General features: G+C 41.5%; 1 pseudogene; it reads right to left on the reverse strand.

Moving 5' to 3' along the window:
* Positions 1 to 610: 610 nt before the first annotated feature.
* On the reverse strand, positions 611 to 2,009 carry LOC118854779 (annotated as a pseudogene).
* Positions 2,010 to 5,584: the final 3,575 nt, after the last annotated feature.

Consider the following 5,584-nt stretch of genomic DNA (forward strand, 5'->3'; position numbering starts at 1 on the left):
CCTAATATACTCTCCCAAGAGGTTTCCCCTGTTGTGTTCCCATACAAAGAAAGGTATAGCTTTGTTAAGATTCAAATCGCCACCCACCCTACCCTAAGTTGACAAGAGTCTTCTCTATAGCTTTCCCATGCTATAATAAAACTATCTTCTCCCCTATTCCCTTTTTTACTACTTACATCTTACACCAGCCTCAATGGTTAATCTACCTTTTCCAAAAAATAGCTTTCCCTCTCTCCCCTGGGCTTTTTTTCCCTAGAATACCAAAACCTTTTCTTTCTTCATCATCCCAAGGGAAGACTTGATAATTGCCCAAATAAGGTCTAATCCAGGGGTGGGAAACCTGCAGCCTCGAGGCCACATGGGACCTCTAGGTCCTCAAGTGTGGCCCTTTGACTGAATTCAAACTTCACAAAACAAATTTGGTGTAACCTGTTCTTATTCCCCAAGGAAGACCTGAGTAGATGATTTTTTTTATAATACTTCTGCGTTTAACCCCAGAATGTTTGTCAACTATGTTGGAAACAGAAAAGTCCTTTCCCCCATCAACTTCTTGCCTTTGGGGAGAGGATCCTTCACCATCCCTTTCTACCAGCAATCTCCTCATTTCACCCTATACCTTCTTCTCCAGGTAGTGGCAGAGGACATTGAGCTCTGACACAGTGGCATCAAGGACATTCTCTGCTGTGGTCTCGTACTTCTTGAGAAGGTGTCAAATGATGAGTTTACAAGCAAAGTGGACATCCCAGTAAACGACCACAGTTGAGTTAAGCCTCAAAGTATGGGTTGAGGTGGTCATGTAGGGTAAACTTCTGCATGAAGTATTTGCCACACATACTAAAGGAGTGTGACTTGATGACACCTTGGTGGATATTCATGTGATGGCTGAGGTTTTTGCTATGGTTGGAACTGTTTCCTACACTGGGTGCCCATGAAGATGAAAGTTCTGGGCTCTCCTGAAGAACACACGCCTTTCCTCATTCTGAAACCCTTGATGTTCTTCAGCAGGTTTCCTACAGGGGAACTGTCTGATATAGGGCTTCTGATGCCCCCATAATGTCCACTAACTCTGCTGCTCCATGACATAGCAACTCTTGCTAGAGCTTCATCTCCCAGCCTGAGGGTGGTACCCTCCCATACTTGATCTTCAGGAAATAGCAAGAGATCCTTCCTTTCTGTGTCTTCAGGCTGTAGAAGTCCTTCACTACCTTCTGGGGTGCTGTGCTATCATCAGAGGCATTAATATTTTTTTCTTATCTCTTTGTTGAGAATTCCACTACTCCATCCAAGTCCAAGATCCTTCACAAGGCTGAGGTTCTCCCCAAGTCCAAGGCTCCCTCCAAAGACAAGGTTCCACCCAATCCATCCAGGAGTATATATCTCTATGCCACCCCCAAAGCTGATTCTACCTTGGCAATGCAGATATATGACACATCCTCTTCCTCCTCTCTCACCTTAAGCACATGGTCCTTATCTAGAGAAAATTTTAGCTTCACTGGCCAGAAAAGAGGTGGAGGAGATGGTGGGTGGGGTTTGGGAGCTAGCTTTGGGGTTCAAGCAGGTGGGAGAAGTGACTTGGTGGAGCTTAACCCAATCAATCCAATCTCTTCACAAACTCCATCTCTTTTCAGGCCAATCTTAGACTCAATAAATTGGCTTAGGGCATTTCTATGTTTCTCTATCACATGCTCTATTTGGAGGTGGGAGACAGCAATCATATATTTCACAATGCAAACTGCAGAGCTCCAGTATAGCAGGAAAGGAGGAGATCTGCCATGATTCTAGCACTGTGCAGGAGTGAGACCTGTAGCTCTAAACAGAGGTTGAGGAGAAACTGGTTATGAAGAAATGGGGAGCAGGCTGCCAAAGTTATCTCGTGGCCCCAGAACTGGAGACTGCTAGCCAATGGTGACATCACAGTACTTCCTCTTCCCAGAGGTAGTTCATGTTTCATGGGTGGCAGCTTCATGCCCTGGGAAGTGGAATCACAAGACTTCTACTCCAGATGCCATGGTTCTGAGTGTGCTGAGAGAAATTTCCTGGCCCTGTTCCCCCCTCAATATTTTTGCTAATATTAATTTTCACCCTCTATGCCAGTCTCTCATTCCTACCCCCGCCAGAAAGAGCTCAGGGTTTCCCTTGCCCTACCACCCTCAGACTCATTTCACCTTCCCAATACTGATGGAATGGGCTCTCTATCCTCATAATTCAAACTTTGATGAATAGATAAGGCAGCTCACAGCACTTGGATAAACAGGGAGGCTCCAATTTAAATCCTTCAACTAAAAAGGAAGATCAGCAGACCTTCTCATCTGGCATCTCATTGTGCAATACAGTTCACTGGACCTTCCAATCAACCTTGTAACTATAATCTCCAAACCTCCAGATGTTGTCATCTGATTTACTAATTTACCTTGAGAATCCTGGGGCATTGTCCTCCACCCAACAGCTGCATCCTTAGGACCACTGGGTATTTCCATCTTCTCTGCAGCATAAACCCTCCTAAATGTGTTGCATTCTTAATTAAAATGTGAACTTTTTAAGATCAAGAACTATCTCACTTTTCTAATTATATCTTTAGTGCTCAGTATAGAGCTTGATGTATACTTAGTGCTTAATAAATGTTTTCTTATTCATCCTTCACTCATGTTGTTCAATAGCTTACAACTTACTCTTTTCCTAGATGTCATGCACTATGCCTTGTGATGATGTTCAAGGAGATAAAAATGACCATGTTTCCTTCCCTTTGCTCTGCTGTTCAGTTATAGTGAAGGGATGCCAAGAAAACACACTATTGTAGAGGTACATCTCCCACTTCTGTGCATGCTACCCAAGCCTAGGAATACAGAGTATTCTTGACCCCAGGATAGAGAAAATCCTCTGTGGAGGCCAAACACCACATGATCTGGGCAAAGTGCAACTCAATCTCTCTCCTGTACATGATTACCCACTCATACCTCTCCATCCCTGCAAGGGGCTAGGTTCATTGGCTACAACTCAAATCCTAATATGTGCAGAACACAGCCCATAATTTTGAGATGAGTGTAGGGGTAAAATGTGACAGCAGATATTACTGCTTCATTGCATGTAGAGACTTCCAGTTGCACTTCCTTAAAAGAAACTGAGTTTAGTCAACCAAGCCCAAATATGCACTATTGTTACAGACCATGGGTATCCTTGAAGCCAGGACCTAGACAAGTACTTTTCCTCTAAAAGGAATATTCTTGGGGATGGGGGTAGGGAGGTAGAGGGAGCATCAGAATGCAGATTAAGATTCTTTTGCTTTAAAGGATATTAATTACAAAAAAAAAAATGAAGTCTTGCTAAGGAGTGGATTTTTCCCTTTGAGAAATCCCTGTTGAAGCACTTGAGAAAAAAATCATCTGCAGAAGATATAACAGCATAAATAACAATGGCATCATGGGGACTCTGTATTATCCTCATGTATCAGCAAACCACATTTAACAGAACAAATATTTTTGCCTGGAGAGAGGTAGGCTCTCCAAACAGAGATTAATCCTCTTAATGGATTTTCCTTACCTCAGTGAAAAATGCATTATGGGCTCTTAGGTCACACTCAACACACTGTTCAATTTTTATATGATGTGAGGTTGGCACCAAGATGGTTTTTCTTTCACACTGTGGGTAAAAAAACAATGACCTGGGAGGTTTGGAGCCAGACTCTTTAATCACTTGCTCAAGACTCAGCTCTCCAATGGAGCTGCATTCATCTAGGCTGTCTTTTTTTCTTTCCTTTCCTTTCTTTTTTTTCTTTTTTTTCCTCTTTTTTGTCGCAGTTATATAGAATTTGTTATGGGGGTGGGATTCAACATACTTCAGCTGTGTGCAAAATGTTTGTGTAATCAATAAGGCTCCCCTTGTCAGGCACTTCATTAGTAGGACTCCTTCTCTGAGAGCTTATTTCAACAACCTTTTTCCTGGCAAAATGGGGGAAAGCTCTTGTCACCCCTTCTCCTTCCTCCCACCCAAACACCCAAGGCAGAAAGGAGAGCATTGTCTCCTGATTGACAGAGCCCATGACTGGAAACTTTCTTACTTAGAAAGAAGGCTGTGGCTACATTACCTCTGTGGGCCCGACTGCCACATCCCAGGCTGTCCATTATCTGATCCCAGTTAATTATATGCACTGGAGTCTTTGTCCATCTTTGCCTTTGAGGATTCCTCTTCAATGGGCATGCCACATATCCAATGGACAGTTATTTAGACGTGAAAGACTTCAATCCCAAGGTCAGTCCTTTCTTGTAGCTCACTTTTCCCAGCCTTACTTCCATGAAAACAGGAAAAGGTGCTCCTGTTCCCATGCCCCATGGAGGAGTGAGTAAAAGACCAAGACAGCCTGACAAGAAACCCTGCTAACTATTTTCAGAGAACAAATGTGGTCAACTAGTAGGACAGAACTCAGGTGTAAGCATGGTGGATAGATCTCCCCGAAGATTTGATTTTTTTTCTTCTTGGTCTTTGGAATGTGAAGTTGGACTAAAGATACTAATTTTAAATATGTATTTTAATGAATATGCACATATGTATATTTCTTTTAAAGAAAGGTAATCAAATAAATAACTTTCAAATGGTTCAGATCGATCAACAAAAATTAAAGCTGATATGATATCCTAGACAGAGTCAGAGTCTTTCCTATGATAGCTGTGTTCTAAGACAAGAATAGCATCTTGAACAGGTTCCCTCCTGAACCAATGTTGGTCATGTCATTTTCAGTTTAGTCTATGTGTTCTAAGGATACTGTGTTGCTACTTAGTAATTGATCCTCTGAATGTACATGCTGATGCAATTCTCCACACTTTCTCTTGATTCTCTGTCAATGTTAAGTTATTAAAAAGAACTGGGGGTACTGGTCACTGGCCCCTTAACAAATTTTAGAGAACGCATTTGGTAAGGGCTTATGTCCTCACTAGAGAAAAAAGTAGCCCCAAACTACTAGTGTTACCCTGGAATCCTGAAGGGACAGTTGTATTAGGGCTGAGCTGGAGAGAGTGGGTACAGAGTATATGTGTTACAACTAGGCTCACTGAAAACTGTGACCAGTCAAGAAACCAGATGCCATATTTCAACAAAAAAGAATGTGCCCAGTACTGTTAGAACAAGAGCACAGAGCAGAAATAGCCTCCTTGGTCAGTAATCTTCTGAAAGAATTCAAAAACTAACACTTATTAATATAATTCCCCAAATCTAGCACTCCCTGGTCAAAGGAAAAATAAAATACTTGAAGTAACCAAAAATAAAGAGTTCAAGAAATAGGGAAACACAGTCAGGATCACCCAAAAATCCAAAGAATATACAACAACTATGTAAAGGAAAAAAAATCTGTGTGTGTGTATGTGCATGTGTGTGTATATACACACACATATACACATTCTTATATATACTTACATACACATATACATATATGCACACACACATAATTTATGTAATTGTATGTGTATACTTAAAATAAAAAAATGAAATAAATGCTGAACAACCCCCCAAGAAAAACATCTACAAATGGAGTAAAATCCTCTAGAGACAAAAATGGGCCCTATACTGAATACAGAACTTTCAAGCGCTCCAGATT

Source organism: Trichosurus vulpecula, chromosome 6 (genome assembly GCF_011100635.1).
Source record: "Trichosurus vulpecula isolate mTriVul1 chromosome 6, mTriVul1.pri, whole genome shotgun sequence".
NCBI lineage: Eukaryota > Metazoa > Chordata > Mammalia > Diprotodontia > Phalangeridae > Trichosurus > Trichosurus vulpecula.